Below are 15,426 nucleotides of genomic sequence, written 5' to 3' on the forward strand. Positions count from 1 at the left end.
ATATTTTGAAAATGAAAAACATTAAAAGCAAGTTTTCTCAGTACAGAAACTTTTTTTCCCCATGTTGTGAGCGACTGATTGATTGATTAGAATTTGAAAGTTGAAAGAGAATAAGTTCTTGTTATTACACCTGTCACATTGTAGATCTGGTGTTAACATGGACAGAAGCATATATTACTGGCTACTCATTCAGAGATTGACTCAGGCTTCTGACTACATAGGACAAGATGATAAATGAATGCCAGTCAGCTACAGAGTTCATCTGGTGCATTCAGATTTTAGCTAGAACATAAAAATTGCAGAATCTACATTAGCTGGTTACTTTCAAGAGAACTTTTTTTTATCTCAAATGTTGGCAAATGTTAGGCAACCAGAATTACCACAACATATTCTGGACTAAGTCAAAATAGAATTAAATTGATGAAAACGTAGATAAATCAAAATAATTCTTGTCTGCTTGCTGAGGAATAGGATTTTATAAAATAAATTGGTTGTGTGTGGGCTGATAGGAATTGATAAAAACTTCTACATATCTTTATGAAAAAAATCTTTAAAATACAATAGATAAAAATTGCAGTAAACTTTCTATTGAGATATAGGATTTTTTTCTGCAATAAATTATGGTGCATTGATATAAAAATGTACCAGTTAACTGCATCATTAAGACATGGTAATATCAATACCTAACAGTACCTGTATCTATAGATGCTACAGGATAAACGTTTAGGATAAGACATGGATGATAGTTGTGATTCCTTTTAACCGAAGGTTATAGATCTGAGTTTGAAGACAAATCTCCTACTGCAACCTTGCTATTCAAATATAATCTAAACAACTACCAAATCAGATGCTTCAGAATGGTTTGAAAATGGTGTTAAAAGTTTGTGCATTGCACTGTTTTGTTTAAAGGAACCTTACTTTTTCACTTTAATTGATACCAGGCCAAAAGTAACATGTGATTTGATATTTTATTTTGAAGATTAGGCTTCTGTCTTTGTTTTGGGTTTAATGCCATTTTTTTTTAAACCCTATTTCAGTTATGTAAAGGTGGGCAGTTAACCTAACCAGTTTTCCTGGATTCTGTACTAGTACAAACCTGTTCTCTGCAAGTAACTGCCAACTTCCCCACATGAATCAGAGGTTGAGTACGAATGATTTCAGACACAATGTCTTTTTAATCCCCCGCCGTGGCGGAGGGATTATAGGAATGGTCTGCGTCCATCCTTCCGTCCGTCCGTCTATCCGTCCCTCCTTCCGTCTTTCCGTCCGTCCTTCCGTCTTTCCGTCCTTCCGTCCGTAACAAAATCGTGTCCGGTCCATATCTCCTAAACCCCTTGAAGGATTTTCATGAAACTTGGGTCAAATGATCACCTCATCAAGACGATGTGCAGAATCCATGACTCAGCCTTGTCGGTTCAAGGTCAAGGTCACAACTCAAGGTCAAAGGTTTGAGCCTGCCATTTTGTGTCCGCTCTATATCTCCTAAACCCCTTGAAGGGATTTTATAAAACTTAGGTCAAATGATCACCTCATCAAGACGATGTGCAGAACCCATGAGTCAGCCATGCCGGCTCAAGGTCAAGGTCACAACTCAAGGTCAAAGGTTTGAGCCTTCCATTTTGTGTCCGCTCTATATCTCTTAAACCCCTTGAAGGAATTTTATAAAACTTGGGTCAAATGATCACCTGATCAAGACGATGTGCAGAACCCATGAGTCGGCCATGCCGGCTCAAGGTCAAGGTCACAACTTAGGGTCAAAGGTTTGAACCTTCCATTTTGTGTCCGCTCTATATCTCCTAAATCCCTTAAAGGAATTTTATAAAACTTGGGTCAAATGATTACCTCATCAGAACGATGTGCAGAAATTATGAGTCAACCATGCCAGCTCAAGGTCAAGGTCACAACTAAGGGTTGAAGGTTTGAGCCTTCCATTTGGTGTCCACTCTGTATCTCCTTAACCCCTTGAAGGATTTTCATCAAACTTGGGTCAAATGATCACCTCATCAAGAACTCATGAGTCAGCCATGTCAACTGAAGGTCAAGGTCACAACTGAAGGTCAAAGGTTTCAGCTCTGTATCTCCTAAACCCCTTGAAGGATTTTCATGAAACTTTGGTCAAATGATCACCTCATCAAGATATTGTGCAGAATTCATGAGTCAGCCATGTCAGTTCAAGGTCAAGGTCCCAGCTAAAATCAAAGGTTTTACCCTTTCACTATCCATAGCAGTGGCGGGGGATTTAGCTGTCTTTCAGACTGCCTTGTATCAAATTGTCACGGAGAACATTCTGCCCGCCCGGGGATCGAACTTGTGACCCCACGATCCATAGATCTGCGCTCCCTCAACTAAGCTAAGCGGGTGGGTTTCTGTCGATAATTGGTTTAGGTGAGAACCACTTGACACACATCATGAGTTAGAGCTCAGCCAGCAAATTATTGTTTGTAAAGAAGGGGAATGTCAGTGCAGAATGCCCAGCCCCTCTGAAATGATTGTAGGAGGAGCTACTGTGCTAGTCTTCAACAATAAAAGCTGGAAAGTCACCATGTTGTCGTAAAGCACAATTTCAATACAATTAAAACTATGTGTAATATATATGTACATAATTACTTCTCGCTGAGATAATATAACGTAATATCCTTATTATTCATTGGGGAAGAATCTTTGTTGTTTCATGGATGTATAAACACGGAAACACGTCAAATTTCACTTCTTTTAACTCTAATATTGAAAATCCACAAATTTGTATCCTGACAGCCAACGAAGTTTTAATGCCTATAGATAACATGTAGCTAAAATTAATTGAGTTCATAGGTACATAGAGTCTGGATTACATATGGTTACATATACATTATTAATTTAAATCTAGTATTTAATTAACACAATAATGGTCTTGTTTAGTTGTTATAAATACAGGTGTTGCTCAAGTGATTTACAGGCGCTAGAATCCGGATGCAGCGTCAACTACAACATTTTCTCCAATCCTGTATTCAGTGCATAGACAATGTCAGTTACAACAACAACAAAAAATTAAAGTTGTTTATCCTTGTCTTCTAATTTTATATTTATAGGCCTTTGATTTATGCTATTCTTTTTTGCTTAATCCTTATGAAAGCACTGTGCTTATTGAAGAAATCAGTATAATTTCTGGCAGTGTTACTGTCATGACCTCATGACCTTTCAGGTTATATTTTATAACCAGTATTTTATGTTCATCTGTTTTGAGTGAATCACATTGATGCTACTTTCATAATCTGTTTGGGGTTTAGGCCTACATTTAGAAAAACAAGAGGGCCATGAAGGCCCTGTATCGCTCACCTGACCTATTGACCTAAAGATCATCAAGATCAACATTCTGACCAAGTTTCATTAAGATATGGTCATAAATGTAGCCTCTAAAGTGTTAACTAGCTTTTCCTTTGATTTGACCCGGTGACCTAGTTTTTGCCCCCACATGACCCAGATTCGAACTTGACCTAAAGATCATCAAGATTAACATTCTGATTAAGTTTCATGAAGATACAGTCATAAATCTGGCCTCTAGAGTCTTAACAAGCTTTTCCTTTGATTTGACCTAGTGACCTAGTTTTTTAACACACCTGACCCAGATTTAAACTTGACCTATAGATCATCAAGATTAACATTCTGACCAAGTTTCATTAAGATATGGTCATAAATGTGGCCTCTAAAGTGTTAACTAACTATTCCTTTTATTTGACCCCCGTGACCTAGTTTTTGACCCGACATGACCCAGATTCGAACTTGACCTAAAGACCATCAAGTTTAACATTCTGACTAAGTTTCATGAAGATATAGTCAAAAATGTGGCCTCTAGAGTGTTAACAAGCTTTTCCTTTGATATGACCTAGTGACCTAGTTTTTGACTCCATCTGACCCAGATTTAAACTTGACCTAAAGATTATCAAGATTAACATTCTGACCAAGTTTCATTAAGATATGGTCATAAACGTGGCCTCTACAGTGTTAATTAGCTTTTCCTTTGATTTGACCCGGTGACCTAGTTTTTGACCCGACATGACCCAGATTCAAAATTGCCCTAAAGGTCATCAAGTTTAATATTCTGACTAAGTTTCATGAAGATATAGTCATAAATGTGGCCTCTAGAGTGTTAACAAGCTTTTCCTTTGATATGACCTAGTGACCTAGTTTTTGACCCCACCTAACCCAGATTTGAACTTGAGCTATAGATCATCAAGATTTGACCAAGTTTCATTAAGGTATGGTCATAAATGTGGCCTCTAGTGTAAACTAGCTTTTCATTTGATTTGGCTTGGTGACCTAGTTTTTTATCCTACATGACCCAGATTCAAACTGGACCTTAAGATCATCAATATTAACAATCTGACCAAGTTTCATGAAGATACAGTCATAAATGCGGCTTCAACAGTGTTAACAAACTTTTCCTTTGATTTGACTGGTGACCTAGTTTATGATCCAGATAACCAAATATCGAACTCGTCCAAGATTTTATTAAGGGTAAACATTCTGACCAAGTTTCATTAAGATTGGGCCAAAAATGTGACCTCTAGAGTGTTAACAAGCTTTTTCTTTGATTTGACCTGGTGACCTAGTTTTTGACCCCAGATGACCCAATATCGAACTCGTCCAAGATTTTATTGAGGGTAACATCCTGACCAAGTTTCATTAAGATTGGGCCAAAATTGTGACCTCTAGAGTGTTAACAAGCTTTTCCTTTGATTTGACCTGATGACCTAGTTTTTGACCCCAGATGACATAATTTTCGAACTCGTCCAAGATTTTATTGAGGGTAACATTCTGACCAAGTTTCATTAAGATTGGGCCAAAAATGTGACCTCTAGAGTGTTAACAAGCTTTTCCTTTGATTTGACCTGATGACCTAGTTTTTGACCCCAGATGACCCAATATCGAACTCGTCCAAGATTTTATTGAGGGTAACATTCTGACCAAGTTTCATTAAGATTGGGTCAAAAATGTGACCTCTAGAGTGTTAACAGTCAAATTGTTGACGACGGACGGACGGACGGACGACGACGGACGCCGGACACAGGGTGATCACTAAAGCTCACCTTTGAGCACTTCGTGCTCAGGTGAGCTAAAAAATTGAAACAACACAAAATCAGAAAGAAAGGGTTGTTTTACACGATAAAGCATAAAAAAAATGTTTGTTTCCGGTATCCTGACCTACCCTAAATTTTTGGCCCTACCCTATATGTTTTTATGGCCTTGGAGAATTTTTTTTCAACTTTTTAACAAAAAGTTGCAAAACAGCACTTATATATGCTTTAAACATGGTCAGTGATGTTAGAAATCAACTTACTGATGCTCTTGAGGCATAACCCCCTGATTTGTATTCATTTTTGGACACAAAAATAATTTCCTAAAAGTCCCACTTAATAAAAAGAAAAAGAAAAAATTAAAGGTGTTGACTTTAAACTTTGCTTATAGGTAGATGGCAATGAGAGATGTGCAGAGCATTTGAAGCGGCTCTGTAGGTCAAAGGTCAAGGTCACAAATTGAGCTAAAAAGGTCAAAAATGCCCACCATACTTTGTGTTCTGAGCATAACTAAATAACCATGCAAGATATTGAATTCAAACTTAGCATGTAGGTAGGTGGTGATGAGACAATGTACAGAGCACAAGAACCGGGTCTGTAGATCAAAGATGAAGGTCACAAATTGAGCTCAAAGGTCAAATTTGTCCATCATTTCGTGTTCGGAGAACTTATTAACCCTTCAAGTTACTGACTTCAAACATGACATGTAGGTAGTGGTAATGAGACTATGTGCAGTGCAGGAACCAGGGTGGTAGGTCAAAGGTCAAGGTCACAGCAAGGTCCTGCTATTTCCAGAACATAACTTAAATATAATTTTTATTTGGCAGATCCCTTTTTTGTTCACTTACAATTTTTTATAGAATTACTTCCCTTTTTTGATACTATAAATAGCGTATTTTGTATAATTTTTTATTATTGGCCTTAAGGAATAACCGAGACCACTTTTCTGTGGTACAACATGGAAGGCTTTTAGCTCACATGTCACAAAGTGACAAGGTGAGCTTTTGTGATCACGCAGCGTCTGTTGTCCGTCTGTGCGTGTGTCCATGCGTCCGTAAACTTTTGCTTGTGACCACTCTAGAGGTCACATTTTTCATGGGATCTTTATGAAAGTTGGTCAGAATGTTCATCTTGATGCTATCTAGGTCAAGTTCGAAACTGGATCAGTGCGGTCCAAAACTAGGTCAGTAGGTCTAAAAACAGAAAAACCTTGTGACCTATCTAGAGGCCATAGTTTTCAATGGATCTTCATGAAATTTAGTCAGAATGTTGACCTTGATGATATCTAGGTCAGGTTTGAAACTGGGTCACGTGCCATCAAAAACTAGGTCAGTAGGTGAAATAAAAAAAAAACCTTGTGACCTCTTTAGAGGCCATTTTTTTCATGGGATGAAAATCATCTGTATGAAAGTTGGTCTGAATGTTCATCTTGATGATATCTAGGTCAAGTTCAAAACTGGGTCAACTGCGGTCAAAAACTAGGTCAGTAGGTCTAAAAATAGAAAAACCTTGTGACCTCTCTAGAGGCCATATATTTCAATGAATCTTCATGAAAATTGTTGTGAATGTTCACCTTGATGATATCTAGGTAAAGTTTGAAACTGGGTCACGTGCGGTCAAAAACTAGGTCAGTAGTTATAAAAATAGAAAAACCTTGTGACCTTTCTAGAGGCCATATTTTTCATGAGATCTTCATGAAATTTGGTGAGAATGTTCACCTTGATAATATCTAGGTCAAGTTTAAAACTGGGTCACGTGCCTTCAAAAACTAGGTCATTAGGTCAGATAATAGAAAAACCTTATGACCTCTCTAGAGGCCATATTTTTCAATGGATCTTCATGAAAATTGGTCAGAATTTTTATCTTGATGATATCTAGGTCAAGTTCAAAACTGGGTCACATGAGCTCAAAAACTAGGTCACTATGTCAAATAATAGAAAAAACGATGTCATACTCAATTCAAAACTGGGTCATGTGGGTACAGGTGAGCGGTTCAGGACCATCATGGTCCTCTTGTTCAAATTTTTAGGTGTATTTTGACATACCTGTACCTGGAAAGGATTGTTTTTGGTGGACTTAGAATTTCTTTTTTTTGTGGAGTTAGAATTTTCTTTTAGAACTTCTTCCCTTTGTTTTTCCTGTCCATTGGGCTACAACAGTCTAGTTTTTAGCTCATCTGAGTTTTGGGAAAAAAAATGATGAGTTATTGTCATCACTTGATCGGCGTCGGCTGGTTAAGTTTTATGTTTAGGTCAGCTTTTCTCCTAAACTATCAAAGCTATTGCTTTAAAACTTGCAACACTTGTTCAACATCAAAAGCTGACTCTGTACAGCAAGAAACATAACTCCATCCTGCTTTTTGCAAAAATTATGGCCCCTTTTGGACTTAGAAAATCAGATTTCTAGGTTAAGTTTTGTATTTAGGTCAGCTTTTCTCCTAACCTATCAAAGCTATTGCTTTAAAACTTGCAACACTTGTTCAACATCAAAAGCTGACTCTGTACAGCAAGAAACATAACTCCATCCTGCTTTTTGCAAGAATTATGTCCCCTTTTGGACTTAGAAAATATCAGATTTCTTGGTTAAGTTTTATGTTTAGGTCAATTTTTCTCCTAAACTATTAAAGCTATTGCTTTGAAACTTGCAACACTTGTTCACCATCAAAAGCTGACTCTGTACAGCAAGAAACATAACTCCATCCAGCTTTTTGCAAAAATTATGGCCCCTTTTGGACTTAGAAAATCAGATTTCTTGGTTAAGTTTTATGTTTAGGTCAACTTTTCTCATAAACTATCAAAGCTATTGCTTTAAAACTTGCAACACTTGTTCAACATCAAAAGCTGACTCTGTACAGCAAGAAACATAACTCCATCCTGCTTTTTGCAAGAATTATGTCCCCTTTTGGACTTAGAAAATATCAGATTTCTTGGTTAAGTTTTGCGTTTAGGTCAAATTTTCTCCTTTATGGTCAAAGCTATTGCTTTAAAACTTGCAACACTTATTCAGCACCAAAAGCTGACACTGCACAGCAAGTACCGTAACTCTGCATTGCTTTTTGCAAGAATTATGGCCCCTTTTGGACTTAGAAAATCATGGGTAGGTCAATATTTCTATTATACAGAGACAAAAAAATCAAATGAGCGTCTGCACCCTCAAGGCGGTGCTCTTGTTTAAAATTTTGCTCCCATCCTCCTCTGATATAACACTTTGGGCATATATTGCCTTGCTTGGTGTAGCTCTTCTTTCCATTCAAATCAAAAAGTCAAATTGGGAGGAAGATATTGAAAGTTAAAAATGAGGATTGATTAGAAGAGCAAAAGTAAATGATGAAAATATGATCGAGGAGAACCAAATAATTGCTGATAACAGTATCGAGGTTGCCGACAAACTCTATGTCACTTCCGATATGTTTGGTTTGTTGCTTTTTGCTTCGTAACTTCTATCGTTGCCATTTTTGCATAAAATATTACCTTTTCATAATTGCTGTATATAGGATATGTCACACTTTTTATTTGTTTTTATTTGTTACGTGCTGTGGTATGAAGCTATAGCAGTTTCCCCTATTGTAGGAACACCACATAAATTTTGCCATAAATAACTACCAATTGTAACTGCTAATGTGTTTTTTCCAAAACTGCACGTGCACTCTGACTTGACATTTTGGTTTTCCGTAAAAATGCAGGAAAAAGCTAGTAGATATAAACAGGCAATGAAGCGTCGGGGGTTTCCAAATAACACACGTGTAATTTACATACAGCATACGTGTTTTGTAGGTGGGTTCCATGCTGTTCCGTGGTTTATTTAGATACAGAAAATGGACAACTAGTATGATAATTTTCGTAGTTATATGGAATAATATATGGATGACTATAATTATTCATATCTATGAATGGATGTCACCAGTTTCTCGAGTCGGGTCCCAGCTATTTTCTAGGCTGCATGTCAGATAATTTTGATGGTAAGTTTTATTTCTTGCAAAGAAACCTTGGATGAAATAGTTTCAGTTTTGGGAAAATCAAACATAATTCAGTATAGATCTAGAATGCAGAACATAATATTACCTCAAAGTTTCAGTAAATGCTAACAACATGATAGTGAAAAAATAATTTGATGAAACTAAAACAAATAAATTAAAAGAAACGTTTGTCTAACCAAGCTATATATATATATATAGCTTCGTTAGACAAATATATATATAGAATTGTTTATTAAAGCTATGTAGCTTTTTGAACTGTCACTATTTTTAGCACTATATATTTGTTAAAAGTCATATGTTTCTGTTCTAGTTTGCATCATTTTTGCAAAAAGAAACAAATTTGTTGCCATTATATAGTGCACAACTAACTACTGACATCTGCATTATTTATATAATGATTTACACCCACAATTGGATAACATAAAAAAATTGGCAAACATGTCAAATATTGAGTAGGATCAGGTTACTAGAAGTGGTCCAAAAATAAACATCCAGTATTAATACAGAGGTAAATATTTCATGTGTGTACTTAATATCTATATCCTTTACTTAATATCTATATCCTTTACCTATATCTATATCCTTTACTTAATATCTATATACTTTACTTAGATCTATATCCTTTACTTAATATCTATATCCTTTACTTAATATCTATATCCTTTACTTATATCTATATCCTTTACTTAATATCTATATCCTTTACTTAGATCTATATAGTTTACTTAATATCTATACCCTTTACTTAGATCTATATCCTTTACTTTATATCTTTATCCTTTACTTAGATCTATATCCTTTACTTAGATCTATATCCTTTTCTTAATATCTATATCCTTTACTTAATATCTATATCCTTTATTTAGATCTATATCCTTTACTTAATATCTGTATCCCTTTACTTAGATCTATATCCTTTACTTAATATCTATATCCTTTACTTAGATCTATATCCTTTACTTAGGTCTATATCCTTTACTTAGATCTATGTCCTTTACTTAATATCTATATCCTTTACTTAGATCTATATCCTTTACTTAGGTCTGTATCCTTTACTTAGATCTATATCCTTTACTTTATATCTATATCCTTTACTTAGGAATTGTTTTACTTAGTTTTAACATTTTCATTTGAAACCAATTTTGTACTTTTGATCAAGATTTATATATGTCAGATTTTTGTCTGATATGTATGTGAATGATGAAACAAGTAACACTAATCTAATTTAAAATGAATACAAGTGTCTTTCTACCTTGTTTACTGTACATGAATATTAATGATCCATTATTATTGAAGTTTCTTTCTGAAAAAAAGTTAGAAAATAAATGCCTACCTGTCAGCCCTAATTCTTTGGTCAAGTAACCTTAAACAAAGTTTTTTTTATGCCCCCAAAGGGAGGCATATAGTTTTTGAACCGTCTGTCGGTCTGTCAGTGTTGGTCTGTCAGTCTATCCGCAATTTTCGTGTCCGGTCCATATCTTTGTCATTGATGGATGGATTTTCAAATAACTTGACATGAATGTGTACCACAGTAAGACGACATGTCCAGCGCAAGACCCAGGTCCGTAGCTAGGATAGTGCATTGATGGGCGTGTCCGGACCATATCTTTGTCATCGATGGATGGATTTTCAAATAACTTGGCATGAATGTGTACCACAGTAAGAAGACGTGTCACGCGCAAGACCCAGGTCCGTAGCTCAAAGGTCAAGGTCACACTTAGACGTTAAAGGATAGTGCATTGATGGGCGTGTCCGGTCCATATCTTTGTCATCGATGGATGGATTTTCAAATAACTTGGCATGAATGTGTACCACAGTAAGACGACGTGTCGCACGCAAGACCCAGGTCCGTAGCTCAAAGGTCAAGGACTCACACTTAGACATTAAAGGTCATTTTTCATGATAGTGCATTGATGGGCGTGTCCGGTCCATATCATTGTCATTCATGCATGGATTTTAAAATAACTACGCATGAATGTGTGACACAGTAAGACGACGTGTCGTGCGCAAGACCCAGCTCCGTAGGTCAAAGGTCCTAAACTCTAACATCGGCCATAACTATTCATTCAAAGTTCCATCGGGGGCATGTGTCATCCTATGGAGACAGCTCTTGTTTCTTTCTTTTTTGAACAGCATATAAAACATACAAAACAATTCATGTCTGTGTTTACTTAATATATAATATACATTGAATTTTGGAGAGTTCAACCCTTTTAAAAACTTGCCATCTTCAAAGAATTGTTCCTTTCATATCAGGTTATATAGTTATGGTGTCTATACTGAGGGAGTCTTTAATACAGGTTTGACAGTGGCAGATAATTTATTCAAAAGTACAAATACTTACCAGAAAGCAAATGTTTAAAATCCAGAAAATGTTTGATATTGAGTGCCTCACTCATTGAATAAAAATCCAAACACAAAAAAGTATTTGTAAACATCCAGCATTTTATGAAACAATTGCTATTGGTATATCCTATATTCACTGGAGGCTTCCTCCTACTGTAGAATTCTTCTCTGTATTCCAGATTTAATCTGCATGCATGGAGAATGAGCTTCCCTGCTTGATTTACCTGTGAAATAAACAGTGGATGAAAACAGTGAAAAAAAATCTGTAAAAATGAAATACCGGTAGCTGCAGTAATTCTATCTAAGGCAAGAGCTAGTGATTATGTGCATGGTTTTGCCAGACCAGGTGAGTGTTGCAGTGAGGTTCTGCAAGGTTTCACAATTTACAGTTTTTATAATGTCATGGAAATGCAGACACTATATCTGTTTCAATTTTTTTCCTTGAGAAAATAAAAGCAAAAAGTAATGCAGAAGCTTTAAACAAGCTTTTTCAGCAAATTAATTGTAGGTTATAATATTTGAAGAATCATTCTTTAAATTCCTGTTCCGTATGACTTATGGCCTAGACTTGTACAAGATTTCAGATTTTCTGGTTCAAATATCAGTATTCTAATGAAACTTGCTATGTAGATGCGTAATATTGAAAGCTCTCAGTTTCAGCACTCTTGTAGGCCAGGTCAAGGTGATAGGAAATATTGTATGTTTCCAGTTGATAAATTTAATACTACTACAGTATGTCAGCAAATCTTTGTAATGTGGATTGTTTTGGGACTCCCAATAATCAAGGTCAAGGTCACTTCTACCAGAAATAGAATTTTTGCTTTTGTTTTGTTTAGTTCATTTACAATTTTAGAGACAATGTATAGACACCCAATATAGACATGTTTTGATTGTTTAAGGGCTGCTTGTGGTTGAGGTCATAATCACTGTAATTACGTATAGAATTTTCATTTTTGGACAATAAGTTAAATTTCAGTGTATATTTTTAAGTGAAATTTTATTGACATTTGTTTGCTTGAAAGATATAAATAATAATTATGTTAATTTTATTAGCAATATTTCATTTTATTACCATTGATGGACAAAATGATTGGTGAATTCTTTGCCCCAGCCATTGTTGGTTGATGGGGATAAATTAATGGATATTTTATGATATTGATAAAATGACATTGAATATCAACAGATAGATTGTTTTATAGGCTTGAAATCACTTGAAGTTGATTTGTAAGTGAGTTATCAATAATAAGTAGTGTATAAATATTGTTGGAGGGACTTTTCTCATGGGAAAGGGGTCTTTTTGTAATGAATTGGGTAGTTGATCAAATGGTGAAGTAGAAATATTTGATCTTTTTTTATATTTATTGCTCAGTTACACAAGTTCACACTGAGTGTGTGAAGTGTTAAGATTTTCACAAGTTTTAGCAATTTGTAAAAGGCATACAAAGTTTAATATCAGTTTTTCTAAGTAGTTAAGCATATTTTATCCTCCTCGGGTGTATCATTTAATGCATTGTAAATAAATTCAACAACCTTATATGCTAATTTGTTAATGGGCAGTTGATAAACTGTCAACAATTCATCCAGAGGACTATGTGATAATGATAATTTTCTACAGCAGTAAAACAACAACAACAACAACAACAAAAAAATGTGAAAGCAAAATATTAAACTAAGGAGAGCTTTTTAACAGTAAGGAACACTGTAATTGTCTCTCCTAATTCTGGGGGAAGCACATTGCTGTTTTGGTCTGGTTGTCCATCTGTCTGTCCATCACAAAATAGTCGAGCTCTGTATGTTTTGGAACTTGGCAGAAATGTTTATTGTTATAGAAGGTTATGCATACTGCAATTTTCAGTGATTTCGGTTCAAGATCAAAGTCATACAGTGAGGTTTATGGTCAAATAGACAGGTTTTCTTGTCCACACCATTTTTTTTAAGCCTTTAAAGGATTTTCAAATAACCGGGTTGTGTCTGTTCAGGTCAAGGTCATATGGAAAGATTAAAGGTCGAAAAAAGAATTAAAAAGAAAAAAAAACTTTGCATAAACATTTGCCTGTAGGAGGCAACTTTTAGTCTTGTTGGTTCATGCCCAACACATCTCTTTGTGCTATGGCCAGATATTCCATATCATTTCACCCTTACATTTAAATGAAATGGGAAGACAGGCACTTTTTTCAAAGGCAATCTCTAGTTTCTTCATTTTCTAGATACAATGGAGATTTGTTACCTATAGCGGACAAGTGTTGTTTACTATTTGTGTTACCTGTGTATGAAATTAGCAGTCATTGTAATGTCAGCTTTAAAAAGTTCTTTATTTCATCTAATGCCACAATATAACTAGTGGATTCATTTGAAATAAAACTTACATATTAGTTTTGTATTATAAATGTATCGTTTTGAATACTTATTTGCTTGACCACCTACCTAACAAGGCGAGAGATTTCAGTCACTTTGCAGTCAATATTGTATTGAATTGAATTTCTGAGTTATATATGTTTCATTTAAGAATGGTAATTGTACCAAATAATGGTTGTCGGGAGGTCAAGTGATAAAAAAGATTGATAATTCTCACCTTGAATTTTCAGTTTTATACTTTTTGTTTTTGCAGCTATAATCATTTCATTTTTTATTGTATATGATAATTATTCATTAGGGATGAAATTGAGTACTTTAAGTGAGAAAAAAAATAATGGTGAAGTTATATTAATTTTGATCTGTCTTTTAGATCACCCTTTGGTATTAAATCCATATTAGTTCATACTTGTGTTACTTTCACACTGTTTTGATGAAAAACCAGTACCATTGTGATATGAAAAGGTGCGACCCAAGTAGGCCTTGAAGCGACCAAGTCCTGGTTTAGCTGTTGACATTTCAAACAACTGGACCAGTCTGCTGGTTGGTTGGTCTCCAGACCACATGGTTTGTTAAACCCACATGCATACAGTATTTCTTGACCTAAATAGAATTTGTAAGTCTGACTACAACAAAAACTTACTGGAAGATGAAGCTTGGGTGGGTGCAGGAGGTGTTTGTGCGGTAGGGGTGGGAATTAAGAATTGCACTGATATTAGTTTGGTTATTTTATATCATAATGGTCAAGTAAAATAGACATCCACAAAGTCCAATACATGTTTAGTGTTCACTTGCCTGAATGCACTAAGTGAGTTCTTATTTTGCAAAACACCGACAGAAACAAAGAAGGAATTTTGTAAGATTTCTGGTTCATTTAATAAAGACTGAAGGTGAAAAAAATTAGAAGAAATGCAAATGAATTATTTTTTACAAATATTCAGATTCGAAAATTGGGTTCGAATATTCATTAGAAATGTGAATATTTGATCCCAAGTATCTGTTCAATATATACAGTTAACAGATAAACAGCACCATTCAAAGTATCTTATGATAATCCAGTAAACCTATTTTCAGCTTAAATACTATCTCAAGTATCTGATGAACATAGACATAAAGTTGTATTTTGAGTATTAAATTCTATTAAAAATAAAGTGATTGTAATCTTTTGATAACGTTCTACTGGAACCTATTATTTGCTGTTCAATCGATGTTATATGATACAAAATATAAAACATGCAAAAGCATGCTAAACTTATTTTTATCTTGTTTTGTTAATTGGTTTTAATTTCAATAAGGTATATCAAATTGGAATAAATTGTGATATTCCCCAGGGGTAATGGTAGTTTGATAAAAGCCCATAACCTTTTGCCTTCAATTAAAATATCTTGGGCTCCACATTGCGATCAGACTGGTATTTTCAGTTGGTGCTAGACAGTTGGATTTTTGGCCCATTTGGAGACATGATTATAATTTGCTCAACATTTCTTATATTGGCATGTAAGGTATTAGGTTTTACTGGATCAACATGTTTTAATCAGTAAAATGTTTTGTTTATATTAAGGTACTGGACCCGTCATTACAATCAGCAGTTTCAGTTGGATTATGTATTCTCTTATGCGGGCATTCTCCGGTTGTTATGAAAAAGAATTTTCTCTTATGGCCGAAGGATGCCGAAATAGCATACGGAGATTACATAAC

At 35.1% G+C, this 15,426-nt stretch overlaps 1 protein-coding gene and 1 long non-coding RNA gene across 5 annotated transcripts in view; one reads left to right on the forward strand and one right to left on the reverse strand.

The window, feature by feature from the left end:
* LOC123536458 (uncharacterized) overlaps positions 1-11,688 on the forward strand; it is a 34,910-nt gene extending 23,222 nt beyond the window's left edge. Inside the window, exons 6-7 of the long non-coding RNA XR_006683329.2 lie at positions 8,828-9,012; positions 11,556-11,688. This is a non-coding gene — a long non-coding RNA (uncharacterized LOC123536458). The remainder of the gene's footprint in view (positions 1-8,827; positions 9,013-11,555) is intronic.
* LOC123536450 (delta-like protein 1) overlaps positions 1-15,426 on the reverse strand; it is a 228,983-nt gene that overhangs the window by 70,607 nt on the left and 142,950 nt on the right. For all 4 annotated transcript variants that reach the window (XM_053548896.1, XM_053548869.1, XM_053548870.1 and 1 more), the window contains one exon: positions 11,375-11,600. The gene's annotated coding sequence lies outside the window, so the exon portion shown is untranslated. The remainder of the gene's footprint in view (positions 1-11,374; positions 11,601-15,426) is intronic.

Source organism: Mercenaria mercenaria, chromosome 1, assembly GCF_021730395.1.
Source record: "Mercenaria mercenaria strain notata chromosome 1, MADL_Memer_1, whole genome shotgun sequence".
NCBI lineage: Eukaryota > Metazoa > Mollusca > Bivalvia > Venerida > Veneridae > Mercenaria > Mercenaria mercenaria.